Genomic DNA, 23,365 nt, shown 5'->3' on the forward strand with positions numbered 1-23,365 from the left:
GCAAAATTCATGTGGCATTTCTGAGGTCTGGACAAACAGCGCACCTGCACCTAGCAGACGCTGTTTGAGTCGGAAGAAGGCACAGCCTAGAGTCTTTCTTTGGCCACGGGCCAGTCTTCCTTTGCTATCCAGAAGTGACCTTGGTGGCAAAATACAATTCATTTCACCTGTAAAATGGAGAGATTGCTTTTGTCCCCTTCATCCCCTTCATATTCATTAATTCATAATGAAGTGATGTCCACTCTATTTCCTAAATGTCACTAGACTGACTTCCTGTTGCCACCACCCTAGCCAGAAACCATCTATTACTTTAAGTAGCTTCCTACCTGGTCTTTCTCCTTCTCAATCCATTGTCCACCTGGCTGTCACAGGGCTGTTTCTGAAATGCAGACTCATTCCCATCAGTGTTCCAAACCCTTCAGTGGCTTCCCACTGCTCTCAGGATGAAGTTCAGACTTTTTCCCATGGCAATAAGTCCCTCTAAGATCTGGGCTTTATCTCTAACTGTTAGGGGAACCACTGACTGAAACCGCCCACCCTGGCCAGGCACCACAGTAACCATTTGCATGAGTCGTTTTACGACAGGAGGCCCTGGTAAGGAACCCGGAACTAACAAGCCACCACCCACCGGAAGAATTCGGGAAAAGTCAAAAGGAGACACCAGTCCATATGTCCTGCCAACCTCCCAGAATCCTCCCCGCTGGAATCCATCTTGGCTGAGTGATGCATGCGCCACCAGGAAGGACCCGAGTCAGAATGATTGGCCAGAGACTGACCCAGAAACTAATCCCATCACCATAAAACCCGAGACTGCGAGCCACGTGGCAGAGCAGTCTTCCTGGGATCCCTTACCCTGCTGCTCTCCACCCGGGCGCCCCTTCCCAATAAAATCTTTTGCTTTGTCAGCACGTGTGTCTCCTCGGACGATTCATTTCCAAGTGTTAGACAAGAGCCGACTCTCGGGCCCTGGGTAGGGGTCCCCCGTCCTGCAACATACCCCACTCATCCAGTCATTCATTTGTATCTCTCTACCCCTCAGAGTCCTATGATTCTGCCTCTTCCTGCAGCACTTCCTCCCCGTTTTCACTTGCTGATTCCAAGGCTTTGGAAAAACTGTCAACTGTTGACCATTCAATACTGCTACTCCTTCCTTCCCTCCAGCTCTAGGCTAGGTCAAGTGCCTCCTCTGTGCCCTCACAGCTCCCTGTGTCCACGTGCTCCCCGTCACTGCACTCCTCACACTATATGGCAACTGCCTAGTTCCTTGTCTGCTTTTCCCACTAGAAAGCAGACTCCTTGAAGACAGTGCCTGATAAAGAGCAGGCAGTCAGCATTTACTGGTTTTCCTTCCCTACCTCTCGCCCTTTCTCCCAAAGCTCCATTTCCGGAGCTTCCTTAGTAAAGACCACATTATCCTGGACATCAAATTCCTAGATAAAAAGTCGACAAAACAAAACAACAACAAACAAAACTACATTTTCCAGCTGCCCTGGCAGATAGGACAAGCCAGTGAGGTACAAGAGGAAATCGTTGGGAGGGACTTCTGGGAAAACTCTATAAAGGAGGTTAACACAGCTGGGTGGCATATGCCCTTTGGTTCCTTTTTCCTCTTCTTCCTTCCTGCTGCCTGGAACTTAGCTACAATTGTTGCAGTGCCAGTAGCCATTGTGTGAGCATGAGGAAACCCTGCAGGTGGAAGCAAACACTAAGCATAGTGGATTAAAAGATAGAAGGAATCTGGGTACTTCCTCCAGAAGGGAAACCTCTTTTATGTGAGGGAGGTAAGCCTTTACCTTGCTTAAGTCATGGTAATTTCAGGGCTCTGTTTGCTACCCAGTTGAATATAGACCCCAACTGACAATCTCTCTTAGTATCTGTCTCTGTCTCTTTTTTCCTTGACTAAACTGTCATGATTATCACGTTTGAAATGCCATCATCTTGGCTAAATCACTGGCTGTGGACTAGGGAAAGATATTAGGAGAGGTTACTTTGGATCATGGGAGATGAGGCAAGGAAACTTAGAAGCGTGAAACTCTTCTGTGAGAGGTAGGTCTGGGAGCATCTCCCCTGAGGGTGCCTGAACATCTGGGAAATATACAACAGGAGGGTCTGAGCCTGTAAGGAATGAAGGCTGGGGGCCCAGGGGAGTGGCTGCAGTTGGAGAGAAGCAGGTACTGTCTGGGGTGGTGGGAGGAGGCGCAGTGATGACCTGAGCGGCACTGAGCTAGGCTCTCGATGTGCAGCTCTCTCCTCGCATCCACGCACCATCCCTATGAAGGAAGTGCTCTTCATTTTGCTGTCGAGGAAAGCATGGCTCATAGAGGTCAAGTAGGAGTCTGACCAGAGGTTAGTAACTGGTGGAGCTGGAATTTAAACCCGGGTAGCCTGACTCCAAAGTGTTGCATGAGGAAAATGCACTGGTTTTAGAAAAGGTCTCTTCTAGGTTTAACTGCTCATCGTTTCCTTGCCACTCAACGTCTGTGACTTGGGGTGAGTCACTTTTACCTCTTTGAGATGCACGTTGCTCACCTGCAGCATTGGGATGAATTGATACCCTCCCGGGATATTGTTGAAACCATATATGTGAGGCAGTTAGCATGATGCCTGGCACGTCGGAGATCCTCACAACCACTATTCTCATCATCATCGTCGTCATCTCCGTGAAGCTATAAATGACTGCTGTTACAACAGCTCTCTTGCTTTGCACACAGGACGGCCGTTTGGCTCCGAGCCTTCACAGGCTTCTGGGAAGCGGCACTTGGCCCACGTGTCAACCTTAGGAGTTTCTCTCCTCTGAGAGTAGCGGCAAGAACGGTCTAATTAGACCACAATTATTTGGGGGTTCGGTCAACTGCATTACACAGTGATTCATAAAGGTCTGTGAATCCACTGTACGTAGTGGTGGTAGGATCAACGCTTGGTTGTCATGTTAAGTAATGAAATTTATTAAGCTAAAGGGCCAGGGAATTAACCTCTGCTCTGCTGAATAAAAATTGACGTGCAGAGACCTTCTAATTATTTTAAGTGGTTTTCTTTTCTGGGTTCTTCCTTTATTTAACCTCTATCTCAGACCTTCACTAAAGAAAATGAAGGGGTTTCCCTGGTGGCGCAGGGGTTGAGGGTCCGCCTGCCGATGCAGGGGACGCAGGTTCGTGCCCCGGTCCGGGAAGATCCCACATGCCGCGGAGCGGCTGGGCCCGTGAGCCATGGCCGCTGAGCCTGCGCGTCCGGAGCCTGTGCTCCGCAACGGGAGAGGCCACAACAGTGAGAGGCCCGCGTACCGCAAAAAAAAAAAAAAAAAAAAAAGAAAATGAAGAAAGCAGGAAAGGAAGACAAAGAGGTAAAAGAGGAGGAGAAAGAGATGGAAATAAGAATGTAAGGAGCCCACACCAGCCTGGGAGATCTGCTGAGGACAGGAGATGGTCACGAGGCCAACGGGTTTGGGCGAAAGTGGGACATTAAGGTCAGTTAGGAAGCCAGGTTCTAATTCTAATTCTACCAACAACTAACTGGCTGTGTGATTTAGGCAGAATAGTTAGCCTACTGATTTAGGGATAGCCATCACCCCACTGCCTCTATCACGGCCGCCATCACCATGAGAACATCAATAATTACCATGTGGCAATAACTATGAGAAGGCTTTAAAGTTACTAATCTCTCTAACTTCTAAAACAATTCTCCAAGGCAGCAATTAGCAGTCTTACCGCCCCATCTCACAGTGAGGAAACTGAAGTACAGAGAGGTTCGGTGACTTATGCAAGGTCACCCAGACGGGGTGCCGTGGAGTCTGGACGTGTATCCAGGCCTGAGCCTGTCTTCCTCATCTGTCTTTTTGAGATAGTATTATCTTATCTGACTTGTGAAAGATGAAAAATGAGGAACTAGATGTGAAAGCATTTTTTAGAAAGTCAGAGTACAATCTGTACAACAAAGCACAACTGGGTACACACACAGGTAAGTTAGTGACGCGTAAAATTAAGATGCAAAAAAAGCTGTACCTCTGTGAATCTCTATGCGCTCTCTGCTAAACCCTCTGCCACCTTAGGCACCACTCAAGGAATTGAAAAAGGCACGACGTGTTTGGCTGGGGGTTTGGAGTCCAAAAGTCTTGGCAACGTAATTACTCAAATGTTCTTGCCTCTTAGCACTGCTCCCCTGATGTTTTGGCCCTCCACCAGGCAAGAGAGTCAGCTTCTGAAACGTGAAGATGCACATCCTATGAAGAGTGCACCACTCCGCTGTCCTCGCAGCTCCCCACCATCTGGCCTGGCTCCACCCTGCTTTGTCTCAGGGCTGTACACTTCTGAGGGGCTAAGGAACAAAAGTTTTCCACCCTGGATGCCATGCCCTGAAATCAGGCTGCCGTTGCCTTTCCCCCGCCGTTCCCTCTTCACTGGCCTCCCTATCTTGGAACTCTTTTCCTCTCCAACCCTTCCCTACGTTGCACACCGTCTCCAGGCTTCCCAGTGCAGCCTCCAGGGCTCTGCGCGAGCTGGACCTGTCCCACCCCCTCAGCCTCCTCCTTGCCCCCTGATGCTCTAGCGACACCATCAGTGCTGCACAGCCATGCTCCGCCCCATCTCGTGCATTTGTCCCTCTGCTTGGAATGCCCTTTCTTCTTCTTCACCTGGCTACCTTCTACTCATCTTTTAGAACTTACTCAGGTATAAACCCCACCCTGTGTGCAAGTTGCCTCTGCTTTTCCCGTGCTGGAGCAGGCACCTCTGTCTGGTACGTGCTGCCCTCAACTGCCGGTTGACTTGTTTCTGTCCACACACGCCCTCCTCCTACCCCCACTACCAGACGGAGCTCCCAGAGGGCAGGGACAGTTTCGAAATCTTTTCTGCGTCCCCAGAACCCGCACATGGGGAGTCCTCAGAAAATATCTGTTGCCTGAATAACTAACCATTTGAAATCCTTGCATCTCTAATCTGAACGAAATACACGCCTCCTCTGGGGCGCGTACCAATGGCGCAACCCGACTCTGGTGCGGCACGCTCCCGTTCTCTCTGGGTGGAGTGGGTGTGCAGAACCGCCCGTGCAGAAGCTGAATCATCCGAACAGGGTAGAGGTGAATGGATGCCTTTGAAATTTATTTTTTTTTCCATCTGGGAACTAGACTATAGCGGTGTTCTGGAAGAAAGTGATCAAATGAAACAGGCTCCCCATGTGACTCTCGGGAAAGTTATTTCTTTAGCTCGTAGTGCGGTCTCTGACCTGCCTTGTGCCCAGTGACCACAAGTGGTGCTTAAACCCCTCAAAGGAACACAGATCCAGCCCTTAATACCAGGTTACACAATAGGCATACGTTGTGCTTTGACTGATGGCACAAGTTCACGGACTTTCCAAGCTTTTGTGACCTCACGATTCACACACACACACACACACACACACACACACACACACACCCTTGTTCTCACACACCATCCTCCTCCAAAATCCATCTCAGACCTTGTAAACATCTTGAAATGTAAGCACAGTGACAGCAACCTAAAATGGTCATTTTGTCAGAGGATGCTGAGCAAGGCTGCCGTCCCCATGGTTCCTTTGTGGTTAAAAGGTGCCTTGGCCCAGGGCTACTCTGTAATTAATGTGAGTCAGCATTTGTATGACAGATGTATGCATCTCTTCTGGAAGAGGAAGATCTCTTCTGGAAGAGGAAGAATAAAAACCCGCCAAGTGTCAACAAACCGTTCCATAAGCATCCCAATTAGGGCGATTTCTGGAAGGGAGCAGAAGCCCCCATAGCTCCGGTTTCTAGGCAACTGCGATGAGGAGCTCTGAACCTCGTCGGGAAGGGGAGATTGGTCGGCCTGTGAAGGAGTGTAATGTGCTTCTTGCTGCTCCCCTCACTTCCCCACCCCGCCTTTTGTCTATTTACCCCATCATATTTAGAAGCAAATTAGAACTTGGAGGGGGTGTGGAAGAAGCTAACTATCCTCCAGTGCAAAAACCCTGGGGAGGATTAGGCTTTGAAAATTATCCTAATGATAGCCATTACCTACAGAGCACTTTCTGAGTGTCAGGCAGGGCCCCCGAGGCCTCACACGTATTATCTCATTTAATCCCTACGACAGCCCTGCAAGGCAGGTACGATAATTTCAAAGGCAGAGAAACTGAGGTTCACAGAAATGAAGCCACCTACCTAAAGTCACACAATGAGAAGGTGGCAAAGCCAGGACTTCCACTCTGGTCTGTCTGAATCTAGGAGTCACCGACTCTTTTTTTTCTTTCTTTTTTTTAAGTATACTTGATTTACAATTTTATATTAGTCTCTGGTATATAACATAATGACTCCGTAGTTTTATAGATTATACTCCACTTAAAGTCATTATAAAATAATGGCTATATTTCCCCGCGCTGTAAAATATATCCTTGAAGCTTATCTATTTTATATATAGTAGTTTTCCTAACCACTGCCCTCTCCTGCCATCCATCAACACACAGAAACTTACCCCACCTGAAAAAAAAAAAGTATACCATTTGGAGGCAGTTCGGCAGTCAGTTTTCGGTTCTGAGATAAACTGGTTGAGTATTTTTTTTGTTTTTTAAAGAATGTAAGCCCCACCCTACAATGCTCATTACTACCTATTGTGCTCAATGACTAAATGGGATGGAAGGATTGTTCATGGACCAGCCAGTGTGGACAGAAAACATGCATCAGCAGAGAAACAGGCTTTTTCTGGAGCACACTGGCCATCTCCAGAGAACCACCGGATTACAATTTTGAAACAGACAACAGACGATGGAATCAGGCACAAGACCACAAGCCTGTGAGCTTTTGACCCGTGTTCTTCTGCTTGATTGATGGTGGGGATTACCTGCTGGAGAACAAGAACTGCTCAGGAATTCACAACAGCTTCTTCGCTAAGTGTCACTATGAGGGGAAATTGCAGGGGTCTGAGGCGCTGTGCAGTTGCTGGGGGCAGTGTGTGGTGAAAGGCTTCCCTTCTCAATTCACAGCTTGGGTCTTGCCTGCCGCCAGGAGGGGCAGCTTCTGACGGCCTCCTGGACGTCGGGCGGCTGTCTGCCACAGCTTGTCTTTGTCATGTAACATTGAGAGAGATCCCGGAAGATGCAAAACCTCTGTTCAGGACCACGGTCAGCCCCCACCCCCCCCCCGGCCCCCATTTACCCAGGGTCTGTTGAGCTGCCTCAGTTCGAAAGATGTTCTGTTTACTACCTGATCCCAGGATTAAACTCTCATCTTCCTCTCACATTTGAGATGACCTTACATCGATCCCTAGCCCAGCGTCTGAGACAAAGCAGGAACTTAGCAAAAGGTGTCTACAGTCACCCAACCTTCCAGGTCCTGTCCTGGCTGCGATTGTGTTGTTTTCCCTGCCAGGGATCCCTCCCCCAACTCTATATCCTTTTTACCTGGTCATTTCCTAGTCACTTTTCTAGACCAAACACTTCCTAAGGGTGTAAACTCAAAGAACCACAAAGGTATTGCAGGGAAAAGGTAAATGAGTCCAAACACACTCTTTTTAAGGCGGTATCTAGTCTACAAAACACCATAGACACTTACCAATAATTTGGCCTGTGATCCCTTCTCCAACACTTCCCCGCTCCCAGGCCCCAGGGTCTGAGAGCTCTTTAAGCTCTTATTTTTATCTTTGTACAACTATCAATAAAGTGCTGTTCAATTGTACAACCTCAGGGCCACTATTAACACTGTATTCTACAAACTGAGTTTTTTGGGGGTGCCATTCACTCTGAAACATACATTGCGAATGGTAGCCCCTGGAACTGTGCAAAGGGGCAGCCCTGTTCTGAACATATACCACTCCTTTCCCCACCCCTGTCCTTGCATGGGTAGCAGGAGACCTTCAGAGAAAGTTCGCTGGATCTAAAGGTTGCTTTTCAGCTAATGTGCATTTGGGGCTGTTTCAGGGCAGGGATGGAGATTCAGATTCTTGCCTTAACTAGTTGTTTGGATTTGGCTTTATTTAATGGATTCCCGAATAAGCTCTTCTGATTTAAAGATTATCTTGCAAAGCAATGTTCTAATTGGTTTCCTTTACTTTGCACCCACATTCTGCCAGGAAACTCTTGTTTGGAGCTAATCTGACCCAGAACGACTCCTAAAGCTAAGCACACAGTCAGATGTGAAGGTCGAGGACATGCGTTTTCCTTAAATGGTACCCATGGGCCTGACAGAGCAGCGCCAAAACAGTCAGAATTTCCTGACCCTCAAAACTCCGTCTGTCTGCCTCACATGCAACCTAAGGGAACTCGCTGAAACATCATTCTCGGCGCTTCTCAGCCTGTTTGATCTGACTGTCCTGCATTTTCTTGAAGTTCAGGGCAGAAAAGTGCTTCTGCAAGCATTCTTGCTTTGTTCTCATTTCCATGGGAAATTCTGGGGAGATAAAGTCCAGGTAAGTAAGTTTGTAAGGGGTCCTTCTCATCCCAAGGGGGATGGCAGTGTTCTGCTGTGATGAGGTCTGACTTTGGGAAAATGTCCCATTCCACATTACTGTCCATCTATTGAAATGATTTATGTGACGTATCTGGGCTGCTCAGTAGGAAAAAAAAAATTGTGCTCTCTCTGTAAGTTTTTCAACAAGAAAAAGCCCAGAAAACCTCTACGGTTATACACTAGGGTGGCTTCCCTCAGATTGATCAGGGAAAAGGCATCTTGGAGCCCCTAAAGGTAACCTCTCACATGCAGGTAGCCCTGATTGTCTGGGGGGAAGGTTCCTTATCAAACCTTATGGGATTTGAGAGCTATGATGGTGTGGATCAGTGAGACGTCAGGAAGAACGGCTAGTACGGTCTCTTAAGAGCTTGGAGGACCTGTTCTCGACAGCGACACGTTGTGGCAGTGAGGGGCAATGGAGGACACAGCACCAATTTTCTCCCTCCACCTCTGGGTGTGGAAGGTAACCAAATAAAGCTATTCATTAGACATTTCAAAGGGGAGGTGAAGCTCCTAGAGGGAGACACTTGACTTCCTGCGAAAAATTCATGTGATGGCTCCTATGGCTAGCTGGAAAAATATAAGAAGTGTGACTTTGTAGCCTCTCTATGTTACAAAAGAGATGGTCCTTATGATGCAGCTGCTCATATTCTAAATGCTTTCTGTGTACTAACTAATTTAATCTTAAAAACAGTATCTGAAAAGTATCTAGCTCTTTGTCTCTCAAGGCAAAGGACAAACTACAGCACCCTAAGCTTCTTAGTTGTATGCTCTCCAGCATTTGACTTTCCTTCCAATCAGATAGGAATGAGAAAACTCTGGGTCCCCGCACAGGTGATAAGAAAATCTCTCCTGGGACTTCCCTCGTGGTGCAGTGGTTAAGAATCCGCCTGCCAATGCAGGGGACACGGGTTCGAGCCCTGGTCCAGGAAGATCCCACATGCCGCAGAGCAACTAAGCCTGTGCGACACAACTACTGAGCCTGCACTCTAGAGCCCGCGTGCCACAACTACTGAAGCCTGTGTGCCTAGGGCCTGTGCTCCACAACAGGAGAAGCCATCGCCATGAGAAGTCCGCACACCGCGACAAAGAGTAGCCCCCGCTCATCACAACTAGAGAAAGCCTGCATGCAGCAACCAAGACCCAACGCAGCCAAAAACTTTGAAACAACCGACGACAGTCTGAGGAGCCATTGTGAGCAGTGCGGAGTGCTCATAGACTGTGTGGTGTTGAGTGATCCAAACACCAGGCGCTCCAGGGGCTTCGGGGTTGTCACATAAGCCACTGTGGAGGACGTGGATGCAGCCATGAATGCAAGGCCACACGAGGTGGATGGAAGAGTTGTGGGACCAAAGAGGGTCGTCTCAAGGGAAGATTCTCAAAGACCTGGTGCCCACTTAACTGTGAAAAAGATTTTTGTTGGTGGCGTTAAAGAAGACACTGATGAACATCACCTAAGAGATTATTTTGAACAGTATATGGGAAAACTGAAGTGATTGAAATCGTGACTGACCGAGGCAGTGGCAAAAGGAGAGGCTTTGCTTTCATAACCTTTGATGACCATGACTCCGTAGATAAGACTGTCATTCAGAAATACCACACTGTGAATGGCCACAACTGTGAAGTCAGGAAAGCCCTATCTAAGCGAGAGATGGCTAGTGCCTCATCCAGCCAAAGGGGTCGAAGTGGTTCTGGAAGCTTTGGTGGTGGTCGTGGAGGGGGTTTTGGTGGGAGTGACAACTTTGGTCATGGAGGAGACTTCAGCGGCCGAGGTGGCTTTGGTGGCAGCCGCGGTGGCGGTGGCTATGGTGGCAGTGGAAATGGCTATAATGGATTTGGTAACGATGGAAGCCATTTTGGAGGTGGTGGAAGCTACAACGATTTTGGCAGTTACAACAATCAATCTTCAAATTTTGGACTCATGAAAGGAGGAAATTTTGGAGGCAGAAGTTCTGGCCCCTATGGTGGTGGAGGCCAATAGTTTGCCAAACCCTGAAACCAAGGTGCCTATGGTGGTTCCAGCAGCAGCAGCAGGAGCTATGGCAGCGGCAGAAGGTTTTGATTACTGCCAGGAAACAAAGCTTAGCAGGAGAGGAGAGCCAGAGAAGTGACAGGGAAGCTGCAGTTTACAACAGATTTGTGAACTCAGCCAAGCACAGTGGTGGCAGGGCCTAGCTGCTACAAAGATGACATGTTTTAGACAACACTCATGTGTACGGGCGAAAAAAACTATATTTGTGACTAAGTGTATAACGGGTTATTTTAGTTTCTGTTCTGTGGAAAGTGTAAAGCATTCCATCAAAGGGTTTTAATGTAGTTTTTTTTTTTTTTTTGCCCCCATGCTGTTGATTGCTAAATGTAATAGTCTGATCATGATGAATAAACGTGTCTTTTTTCAAAAAAAAAAAGGAATGGACAGAATCCCAGTGGCATGGTCAAGCAGTTGGAATGAGGTATAAACACCAGCCATCAGGGATACTGTGTTTCTTGTATGTGTGTTTAACACATGCAATCCAAGTGCCAGACATATGCATCTTAACTCATTTACCCTTCACAACGAAGTGTTATTATTATCCTCATTTTACAGAGGAGGGCAATGAGATTCAGAGAGATTAGGTAGCGTGCCTGTATTCAAACAGTTTGTCAGTGGTGGCGCCGGGATTCAGGCTGGTTCCAGAAGCCATGATATACTACCTGTCAATACGGTAGGTCAGGGAGGGGTCGGTGACTGGAAAACAGGTTTTAAAGATGACTCTTGCTCTTATGCACTTCTGGAGTAGAGCCATGAGGAAACGTATGCCTGTTGAAATATACTTACAAGCATTAATTCTGGAATAACAGGGTTTGAACTGCCTGCTGTCTTATTGTTATTATTGCTTTGTACTCCTGTGGGTCGTGGGCTGGACCAATGACCGAGCGTCACTTTTCTCACAGTGGGCTGCAGGCTGGTTCTTGGCCCGGCATCCTAAGTGTTGCTCCTGGGCACCGTACAGGTTCTCGGAGATGCGCCTGGCGAACCTGTGAGGTTTCTGACTTTGTAATATAATTTTATTTTATTTTACTTTTAAGTGAAATCATAACTGCAAAGCGTCAGTTAATATTATGGAGAAGATCCAGAAGAAGACGAGGTCAAAGGCTATAGTCTGTAGAGAACAAATGGAAGTTTTCCCTTGCATTGATAAAGGTGAATGGATTATAGTCTTTGGCAATGGGCTCATCTGAGTGAAAGCCATCAGAACAATCACTTGTGGAGGGGCTGGGATTAAAGGGTGTACTGAGTAAGACAAAGATTTTATGTGAAGAATCCTGGGGAAGAGAAATGATCTCGCAGATGCAGATTGGGTCTGCCTATGGGTCAGTTGGACATTGCCAGTAAACTTGGGGGGAGGGTTTGTTTCATGACCATTTTTTGTTTTCATTTTGCTCTCCATAAACTGCTCTTTTCCTTCTGATGACTATGCTAAGGTGAAAAGGGCAAAAAGTCATGTCTGAGGTATTGTCAACCTCTTACACCCTGTTTGTTTTTTTTTTGCTTTGCTTTCATTTCTTATGGGAAAAGCTCATTTGTTTCAAGCATTTATGAACTAGCTCTTTTCAGCAACTGAAACCCAGTATAAATCTAGAGGACTTCAGCTAAGGGTCAAGAACCTTAAAGCTGCATGCCCTAGGAATTTATCTTATGGAACTAGAGTATTAGAATGATGTAACTCCGAAGATGTCCATCTAAGCACTGTTTATATAACAGGAGAACAAATCAAAAACAACCAAGAAGTCCAATGATAGGAAATTGGTTAGATAAATTATGCTACATTCTTACACTGGAATATTATACAACCATTAAGATGGTTGTATTTGAGTGAATATTTGATATTAAAGACATTGCTATTTGTTTTAGATGTGACAATATTACTGCGGTTATGGTTTTCAAAAGAGTCCTTCTCTTCTTCTCTAGCATTCTCTAGTCCTTCTCCTAGATAGTTGTTTGAATATTTACGGATAAAATGATAAACGCTTCAAAATAATAGGGGAGGATGATGTGTAAATGAAACAAGATTGACTATAAGTTGATAATCATTGATCTGAGCAATGGGTACACAGAAGTTCATTGTATTGTTCTGTTCAAATACAGATACTTGAATATTTTCATACTAAAACGTTTAAAAAATGAAATTGTGGATGTGCATTTATTGACATGGAAGATGTTCATAATCTATTGCTAAATAAAAAATCAGGTTAGCAAATGGAATATGCAAGATGGTTCTATTTTTTTTTTTTTTGGTAAAAAAAATATATACATGTATATATAAAAATACTGATAAAAGTTGACATACCAAAATATGAATAGGGATGATTCCTAGGTGATGTAATTGAGTGTGGTTCTATTACTTATGAATATCTACTTCTCCATATTTTCCAGTGTTTCTAAACCATCTTATTTGTGTATTTTTAGAAGTTCTTTAAAATATAGGGCTCAGGAAACTGTTTGGCAGTATTGACTACAGCTGAGCCTACACAAGCTCTGAGAGCCAACATTTCCACTTTTAGGTATGTTCCCAACAGAAATGCATACACACGTTCAGCCAAAAACATGCATAAGAATGTTCATAGCAGCTCTCTTCCTAATAGCCCTAAAGTGGAAACCACCCAAATGCCCATCAATCCCAGAACGAGTATGTTATGCTACCTTCACACAATGGAAACTGCCCAGAAACTGAAGGATTACAAACCCCAACTCTGTGAGGCAGTGTGGATAAATCTCAGAAACACAATGTCCAATGGAAAACAAACAAACAAACAAACATACGATAAGAGTGCCAACCGTACAATTTCACTTATGCAACGTTGAAAACAGGAGATACTAAATGTAAGTCCTAGAAGTCGGGAGAGTGATTTTCTTTGGGGTGAGATAGTGACTGGAAGGGCCGCAAGGAGGTTTCTGAGGGGCCTGGTAATGTTCCTTTTCTTGATGGGGTGTGGCTTCCAGGGGTGTGTTCATCTTGCGAAAATTTATTGAGCTGTAGGCTTAATGATTTGTGCGCTTTCCTGTATTGTGTTATATTTCAATAAAAAGTTCAAAAAAAATTACAGGGCTTAACGCAGGCAGCATTTGCGCTAAGTGGTGGGTTAGTGCTTTATTGTACAGTCTGTGGTGACATCCATTAGAATAATGGCTTGTTGAACAATCCCAACAGGAAGAGATTTCAAATTAATATGAAAATCCAGCACTAACAGCTGCATTTGCACAGCCTCCACTTACAAACTCTCCATCCTCACTCCCCGCTCCTACCCGCTATCAGATTTGCTCCAATGGTCCCTTAAGCATGGACCTTTGAGGTTCAGAATCTGGGATCGGGTGTGACATGCTGGATCTCGTGCTGAGCTCTGCCTGTAGCCCCATGACTGGGGCCAGGGAGAAATCCATGGGATCATAACCATACTGCACAATAGCTACAGTCACTTGGGGAACATGAAGGATGCAACACATGCAGCTACCATTTATCAAGTATTTACCATGTGTCAGACACTGTTCTAAGTGCTTTATTAACTCATTTAATCCTCACAAGATCCCTGAGAGAGGAAGAAAGTATTTTTGCAGTCTCTACTCTGGGGAATCAGAGAAATTAGGAAGGCTGTTCTCCACTATGTGGCTTGTAAGCCACAGAGCTGGGATTTGAACCCCAGCAGTCTGGCTCAAAGCCTGCATGGACTCACATGACGGGTCTGTGCTTACTGCTCTGAGCTAGGTTTCCTCGTGGCTCAGCCCGGGCCCCTGATCTTTTCAGGATGCATCCCGCCACCTTCCATTCCCCCTGTCCCCTCAGACTGATGCCTAAAAAGAAAGCCAGAGGGATTCTGAAACATGCATTCATTCATTCAACAAAAGTATTTATAAACACCAAGTACATTCCAGACACTGTGTTGGACACTGACAATATATTTGTGAGAAAGGCTCACAATTGTTGTTAGGGAGCCTTTAATCTAGTGGTGGAAATGGCCATTATTCAAATAACTAAACAAAATTGCAAAATTATACACATTAAGCAAGAAGTACAACATGGAACAAAGGCCCTAGAGTAGATGTGAGTTCCAGCTCTGCTACTAACACATCCTGTGATCTTGGACAAGGCAATTCCTATCTCTGGGCTATGGTTTCCTCACCTGGGACATGGGGGCCTTAGACTAGATGATCAATTCCCAAACTGACTGTGGTAGTCAATGCTACCACATCTGTGGGATGTTAATTTAGGATGGCTACGTTCCATTGTCAGTTCAGTTGTGTTCTCATAACCTCTCTCTGCTTGTTATTCAAGCTTTTATTCCTGGACACATATTCCAGGGGATGCTGGGGTAGGCCACCCAGAATCCAACTTCTAGACAGCAGCCCCCATTTCTCCAGGTGCCGGTGTCTGCTGAGGGCTCATAGCTGAGTTCTTTCCCGGGATCTGTCATCAAATAAAAGGAGCTGCTTCAATAAAGGTTATGCCCCTCCTTAGAGGAAACCTGCATTCAGCAACTGGTTCCTCCAAGAACAAAGGTCTGGTCCTCTTGCCTCTAAAGCTGGGATATCTCAGAATGGCCATCCCAGCTCCAGAGCTCCCTGCGGGATCATCTGAAGTTTGCGCTGTGATTGCTTCTTAGCTCAACTTCTCCCTCTGCCCATCCTGCTGCCCTTACTTGCTTACAGGTGTTGCTCCTAAGAGCACTTCCCAATGAACAACCTGCACGAAAATCTCCATCTCAGCATCTGTCCCAGGGAAACTGACCTACAGCAGTTAGGTGCAAGAGTGATCCTCAGAAGTAGACTCCAAAATGGGATTAGGCAATAGAAATAAAAGCAAAAATAAACAAATGGGACCTAATCAAACTTGTAAGCTTCTGCACAGCAAAGAAAACCATCAACAAAATAAATGGACAACTTGCAGAACGGGAGAAAAGATTTGCAAACGATGCCACTGACAAGGGGTTAATATCCAAAATATACAAACAGCTCATACAACTCAGTATCAAAAAAGCAAATAACCCAATCAGAAATGGGCAGAAGACCTAAATAGGCATTTCTCCAAAGAATACATCTGGATGGTCAACAGGCATATAAAGTATTCAACATCACTAATTATTATAGAAATGCAAATGAAAACTAGAATGAGGTATCGCCTCACACCGGTCAGAATGGCCATCATCAAAAAGTCTACAAATAATAAATGGTGGAGAGGGTGTGGAGAAAAGGAAACCCTCCTCCACTGTTGGTGGGAATATAAATTGGTGCAGCCACTACAGAAAACAATACCGAGGTTCCTTAAAAAATACTAAAAATAGATCTATCATATGACCCAGCAATTCCACTACTGGGTATGTATCTGGAAAAAATGAAAACTCTAATTTGAAAAGACACATTCACCCCAATGTTCACGACAACACTAGTTACAACAGCCAAGACACAGAAGCAACCCAAGTGCTCATTAATGAACTGGCTTAAAAAATGTGACACATATATACAATGGAATATTACTCAGCCGTAAAAAGGAACGGAATATTACCATTTGCAGCAACATGGATGGGCCTAGAGAATATTATGCTTAGTGAAATAAGTCAGACAGAGAAAGAAAATATTATATGATATCACGTATGTGGAATCTAACAAATACTACAAATGAATCTATATACAAAACAGAAACAGACTCATAGACACAGAAAAAAAACTTAGGGTTACCAAAGGGGAATGGGAGGGGAGGGAGGGACAAATTAGGCACATGGGATTAACAGATAGACACTACTATACATAAAGTAGATAAACAACAAGGATTTACCGTATAGCACAGGGAATTTTACCCAATATCTTGTAATAGCCTATAATGGAATATAATCTGCAAAAAAAAAAAAGATGGAATTTTGGAGCTGGATTAACCACCATCCATCTGGCAATGAGGACCTGATCCAGTGGCGTGCTGAGCCAGGCCACACCAGCTTGTGAGCGTGGACTGTGGACATCTCTTCCCAACCACACATTCAGCGCCATCACATTAGTAGCTTGCGGCTGGCTGTGGTGGGAGTATTTACACCACAAAAATGAGTAAATACAACATATCAAGATTTTTTCCCCCACTGAAGAGTGGGGTGCTAAACACGGGCCAGCAAGCCACCCATCCCGTCTCCGGCAGTAGGTGCAGTAGTGAGTGGCCCTGGTAGGTGGTGGAAAGAGCAGCTGTCAGCACTCTCAGCGGGGAAGATGGGACCAGATCCCCGCGGGCGGCGCTGCACGGGCTGGTGCAGCATCTCAAGCTGTTGAGAGTCTGGAGGAGGGGACGGTAACAAAGACTGTGGAGCTCGATGGCTGTTGTGCGGGGTCTACTGGTGCACCAGAGAAGGTAATAAAAGAGTGAGCGTGAGTAATCACCGATTCAAGGTGAAGCGTGAAAGCTAGAGAGCCTCTTGGCACCTGTAACATTCCCTGTGACACAGTTATGATCCCAGTTATAACCCATCATAAGATGGAAGTGGTACACCTGGAATCAGGCACGAGCAGGGTCAGAGGGCACAGTTAAGGTTCATGAGCGGTGGTGCGGACTCCTGTGTCACCCATCGGCGACGCTGCACCACCCTGTGTCTCCACTGCCTGACAGCACCCCCCAATAGACCACGGCACACAAGTCTCCATCGGCGACTGCTTCCCCAGCGACCCACCCTGCGACACATACTAAACATCAGTAGATTTTATATCCAGACTTTCACCTAGTTGTTTTCCCTCATTCACGGTGTCTAATCTGCCACGTAGCCAGAAATGGAAGTCCATGGTTTAAAAATTAGCCAATGCTAAGCCATGTGCGTTTAAGTAGACTCCTTTACTACAGAACTTTACAGAACTTTGAAATTCTACTGTGAATTGGGAATCTCTGAGGTGGGGATATAGCTCACAGCATTTTCCAAATATATGTGACCACAGAACACTTTTCTTCTAGTGCATCTTGTAGGATGGGTGCTCAGCTCAACATACAAGGGGAAACTTTGGAGAAGGTGACTTGTTCTCTTCAAGAACTAAAATCCAGGGTGTCTCCTAAAACCATTAGCTCCCTCTGCTTGTGGTTTGGGGGGACTGAGGTCAGCATTACTGCAGTGATACTGAAAATGATGGAAGAGTAACAGTTGTCACCCATTGTCAGTATTTTATCTCCTGGCATTTCCTCTCTGAATGTAGCTGATATAGACTCTCCCTCTGGTAAAAAAAAAGGGATGCAAATGAAACAAACTCTGACCTGGATAATATCCCCTCCGTTCCCTCCCAGCTCTGGGGAAGCCAAATATAGTGTGAGGTCTTTGTTTTAGATAACAGACCGTCTCTTTTTCTTCCTCTGTCTCTTAAACACACACACACACACACACACGCTTGCATGCACACGCACACATTTAATCAATAAGGTAAATTCACCTTAGGACCTATTTACCTAAAAGTTTTGTAGGGTAGTGCAGAACTGAGTTAAATCATTTTTTTTGCCCACAGGAGAGAAGCATATATTGTCTGTACTATGCAGGCTTCCCCTGAAATGGTAAGGAGCATGTTTTTGCATGGTCCAAGACCACTGAGGTCTAGGGAATGGAAGATGCCAGCCTGAGGTCTTCTAGCTTGTCACACATGGTGAGACTCTGAGTTCCTTGGTCTTGCCTCTGTTTTCAGGTCACTGGAGGAGCAAAGGGAAGGAAGTGAAGCAGAACAGGAGATTTTACGCACATTGTCTCATTTCGTCCTCACCAGAAAAATCCTTGAAAGAAGGCACTGATTCCATTCTACAGATGAGAAGTAGGTTTAGAGAAGTAAAATGACCAGGCTGAGGTCACTCAGCTGATGAGTGACAGGACGGGGTTTCTTTGCTTCCAAAGCTCATGCCCTTCATTGCTGCCCTTGAATATCTGCAGACAGTCTCAGGACAACCCGCTTAAAGACAAAAACAACTATCTTTTATCGATCTACTCCTACATTCTTCACCCATATCCGCCCCCGCAAATCCCAACAACCGTGTGGGGCAGACTTCTAATCCCTGCAACGCATCCCACAGATAAAGAAACCCAGCTCTACAGAAGTGAACTGATTCGTTCATGGCCACCCAGGTAATAACTGCTCGAGTCAATATTTGAAGCCACAGCTGACTCCAAAGCCAGTGCACTTTCAACTATACCGTGTGAACCCTCCAAGCCTGGCTATAAGCCTGAGAACACTGCCTGTCATCTGGGAAAGGATTTCAGAAAACAGAGTTTTGTGCAAACCTTTATGTAACAAAAGGTTCAAGGGTTCAAGATATTTTGATGCTTAAATTTGAAAACATGGTCTTCTAGTTGAGTTCCTTTTTAATGTGGGATCCTCTGAGGCAGCCATAGCCGTAACGAGAGAAATTAAACAAAGATATCCACCCTCAGTGGAGAGTGGTACAAGAAAAGCAGAGAAGAAAACTTGCCTTAGAACTATAGTTAACTAGAGGTGCCAAAGACACACGAAGATACCAGTAACAAAGAAAAAGTAGGTACAGCCTCTGGGTCACGTTCAAGATGATAAAAATGCAATTAACTCAAGCCAGGTTCTTCCAGCCCACAGCAGTGACCTACCCTTTGGGTGTGCGGCTGTGTTGATCATTTCTGGGCTAAGGACACGGGGCCAAGCCCTTTCCTTCATGGAACATGCTGGGAACTCATTAATGTCCACCCGCTGGCTGCAGGGCATGGGGATGATGTAATGTGGGGGAACTAAGGTCTTCTTTGAATGATTCATAAGGTACCATTCAGAAGGCTTAACTGTGCCTGCATTCTAAAGTATTGACCAGCATATAAATCCATGATGTTAAACAATTCTGCGGCTTTGAGGCAAGTCTCAAGTCTGGGGAGGGGGCAGTGGGAAGAATCAGGCTTAAACTTTGAAATGAAGAAGTTCTGGGCTATAGGCTACGGATGTGGAGGTCCTGGGTGTAGAGTGATGAGATGCAGAAGCCATTGAGAACCATCAGTAAATGTCAGAGGTCAACAACAATTTTTCAACTGTTTAAATTCACTGATTGAGATCAGCCTCATTTATGAAGGGATTTGAGTGAGGTTTGTTCTCCTGCTGGTCTCTTACACTCCCTCCCTCATTTTGGATTAATAAGGTGCCATATTATAGATACCAAAGTCTCCTTCTGAGTCTTCTAATTTATAGATGACAAATCAATTACATCCTGTTTAACAACTCTAATCAATGGTAGCTGCCTGGAGTGCTGGATTGAGAGGACTTTTGAGACCAAGTCTGGGCTCAAATGGAAAGAGTGCTGTGATCCATCAGTAATGTCTGCCTTGGGCACAGGAGAAAGGAGTGGGGGTACATGTGCCACCCATCTAGATTTAACTTTTAATTAAATTATCCGTTTCATCTCTTTTTGTTTCAAGAAGAGTTCACTCCACCTACCAGCTTAGACACAAACCATAACCCAAAGGGAATGTCCCTTATTAAACACCATTAACTCATAAAGCAGCCCAGCAACAGAGTGGAATGATAAAAGTGTCACATTTCCTCTGGATTCCTCTGTTTTTATAGATTAAGAAGTCATTTTAGGGCTTCCCTGGTGGCGCAGTGGTTGAGAGTCCGCTTGCCGATGCAGGGGACGTGGGTTCGTGCCCCAATCCGGGAAGATCCCACATGCCGCTGAGTGGCTGGGCCCGTGAGCCATGGCTGTTGAGCCTGCGCATCCGGAGCCTGTGCTCCGCAACGGGAGAGGCCACAGCAGTGAGAGGCCCGCGTACCGCAAAAAAAAAAAAAGAAGTCATTTTAGTCATCGGAGTCCTTGATTGCCAAGCTATTCCACTCAAGAGGGGTTTATTGTAAGGGTACATATAGGGGTGATAAAGGGTTTGAAAACTCTTGTGGGAATCCAAGATGAGGAACTCAAAGAAGAATTGGAGATTTTCTCCAAAAAGAGCTTCAGGGACCTCAGTAGCAGGATCTGAAAGTCTTCAGGTTGCGTCTTGACATGACGTCGGGCTCTCTTCTCTTAGGTTGCTGTCTTCTCCTCTAACTTCCCACTCAGCTCCTTTATCTTCCCTCTCTTTGCCCCTCACGCCCTGGTTCCCTACAGCTCTCCACGCCTCTCTGGTCCCCCTTCCTCAGAGTCTTGTAGCTTCTCCCCTCACTGCTACCTGCTTGATTCTTGACGTGTCTTCCACTTTACATTCCCAAGAGAGAGACTCTGATTTGTACAAATTAACTTTTGGGAAACTAGCTCATGTCTCAAAGGCTAGCTCAGAATTGGCTATCTGACTGTGGTCGACTGAAAAAAATGACCCCAAATCTCCACCCTTTTGCAAGGAGACTTTGCAGATCTTCCCATCAAGAAGTGGAGTCTATTCCCCCACCTTTTTAAAAAAATAATACATTTATTTATTTATTTATTTATTTTGGGCTGCTTTGGGTCTTTGTTGCTGCACACAATCTTTCTCTTTGTGGCAAACGGGGGCTACTCTTCATTGCGGTGAGCAGGCTTCTCATTGCAGTGGCTTCTCTTGTTGTGGAGCACGGGCTCTAGGCACACGGGCGTCAGTAGTTGTGGCTCACGGGCTCCAGAGCACAGGCTCAGTAGTTGTGGCCCATGGGCTTAGTTGCTCTGCCCATGGGATCTTCCTGGACCAGGGCTCAAACCCATGTCCCCTGCACTGGCAGGCGGATTCTTAACCACTGCACCACCAGGGAAGTCCCTATTCCCCCCCCTTTTTTTTTTTTTTTAAATTTATTTATTTATTTATTTATTTTTGGCTGTGTCGGGTCTTCATTTCTGTGCAAGGGCTTTCTCCAGTTGCGGCGAGCGGGGGCCACTCTTCATCACGGTGTATGGGCCTCACACTGTCGCGGCCTCTCCCTTTGTGGAGCACAGGCTCCAGATGTGCAGGCTCAGTAGTTGTGGCTCACGGGCTTAGTTGCTCTGCGGCATGTGGGATCTTCCCAGACCAGGGCTCAAACCCATGCTCCCTGCACTGGCAGGCGGATTCTTAACCACTGTGCCATCAGGGAAGCCCCTCCCCCACCTGTAATCTGGGCTGGATTTGTGACTTGCTGTGGTCACAAGAATACGGTGGAAGTGATGTTTTGCCAGTTCTTAGCATAAATCTTCAGAGGCTTCACACACTTCCATTCTCTCTCAGAATCCTGCTGTGGTGAGAACAAGGCCTAACTGACCTGCTTGAGAATGAGACACCATGTTGTTAGGGCCAAGGCCATCCTAGACCTCCCTACGGCTGGTTATCTTCCAAACCATATTAGACAGCCCAGCCAAGATCAGCAAAGTCACCTCCCTAACCCTCAGCTGAGGACAGACACTCAAGGGAGACCAGCTGAGATCACAGAACTTCCCAACTGAATTATAGACTCATAAACACTAATACATGTGACTGTTTTAAGTCACTGACTTTTTGAGGTGACTTGTTATGTGGTGATAGCTAACTGATACAATGACTGCAAGTAAATCTCTGAACTTTGCTGAGTCTCAGTTTTCTCATCTGAGAAATGGAGCAAAAGGAACTTTCCGGCCTGCCTCAGGGAAGATTTTTAAGATATGATGCAAATATAAACTTTAGCAAATATTCATTGAGTGGTTTCTCTATGCTAAGAACTGAGCTAGACCCTGGGGATTTCCAGGACAGACTGACCCTGTTGCAGGACAACATTAACACCTTCTCCTCCCAGCCACAGGCCATGCCCCAATAAGGCAGAGTGGACACTCCAGCTTGAAGGCAGTGGAAGAGGGAGACCAGCCTGATGGAGACAGCAATGGCCCAGCCATCTCATCAACTGGTTTATCCCACAGATTTATATGTAAGCCATCTCCCTCACTCACTTTCTCTAAGTTAACGTACAGGGCTTCCCCTTTATTTTTAACTTCTAAGTTCCAGGGATGGACAACAGAATTAATTCATCCCATCACTAAACACTCGGGGACCATGACAGTGGACATGATATTTTCTAGGTTAGGAGACATCTTACAGCCCAGTGAGGAAACAGGGCGGAAGAGATAAAAACATGTTGATCCTGCCTTCTCCCTTGTCTCCCACATCTGATCTCATCCTGTGCCTCCAAACAAATCCCGAATCCACCCACTTCTCTCCAATTCACTGCTATTTGCCTGATCCAAGCCATCGACATCTCTTACCACAGCCTTTCTACTGGTCCCTATGCAGCCGATGGAATGTTCTTTTAAAGATCAGATCAGATCCTTCTCTTGTTCAGAACCCTCCAACGGGTTCTCATTGCACTTAGACTAAAACCCAAACTTTTTACCACGGCCTGTGAGGCCCGAGGCCCTGGGGGCTCCAGCCTGTGCCCATCTCCCTTACTCCGGTCCAGCCACGCTGGCCTTCTTTCTGCTTCTCCGGCATTTCTGCTTTGTCCCAGCTTTGGCACCCATCCATCTGTTGTCCTCTGAAATACTCCCTTCAGGCATCACTGTTCAGGCGTCCGCCCACGGCCCCCTTTACAAAACCGCTCCCTCTGACCACTCTGTTTTGTTTTTGTTTTAGTTTTTGCGGTATGCGGGCCTCTCACTGCTGCGGCCTCTCCCGCTGCGGAGCACAGGCTCCGAACGCGCAGGCTCAGAGGCCATGGCTCACGGGCCCAGCCGCTCTGCGGCACATGGTATCTTCCCGGACCGGGGCACGAACCTGTGTCCCCTGCATCGGAAGGCGGACTCTCAACCACTGTGCCACTAGGGAAGCCCCAATGTACATATCTTAATTAAAAAATACTTTACTGCTAAAGAAGGCTAACCATCCTCTGAGCCTTCAGTGAGTCCTAATCTTTTGCAACAGTCACATCAAAGATCACTGATCACAGATCACCATCCACATATAGTAAAAATGGGGGGCTTCCCTGGTGGCGCAGTGGCTGAGAGTCCGCCTGCTGATGCAGGGGACGCAGGTTCGTGCCCCGGTCCAGGAAGA

At 46.2% G+C, this 23,365-nt stretch overlaps 1 protein-coding gene and 1 pseudogene across 1 annotated transcript in view; one reads left to right on the forward strand and one right to left on the reverse strand.

The window, feature by feature from the left end:
• Positions 1–23,365, reverse strand: part of CCDC60 (coiled-coil domain containing 60) — a 132,101-nt gene that overhangs the window by 61,543 nt on the left and 47,193 nt on the right. The gene's annotated exons all lie outside the window — the stretch shown is intronic.
• Positions 8,739–10,487, forward strand: LOC112408723 (heterogeneous nuclear ribonucleoprotein A1-like; annotated as a pseudogene).

This window comes from Neophocaena asiaeorientalis, unplaced genomic scaffold (assembly GCF_003031525.2).
Source record: "Neophocaena asiaeorientalis asiaeorientalis breed wild unplaced genomic scaffold, Neophocaena_asiaeorientalis_V1.1 scaffold77, whole genome shotgun sequence".
In the NCBI taxonomy this organism is placed as follows: domain Eukaryota; kingdom Metazoa; phylum Chordata; class Mammalia; order Artiodactyla; family Phocoenidae; genus Neophocaena; species Neophocaena asiaeorientalis.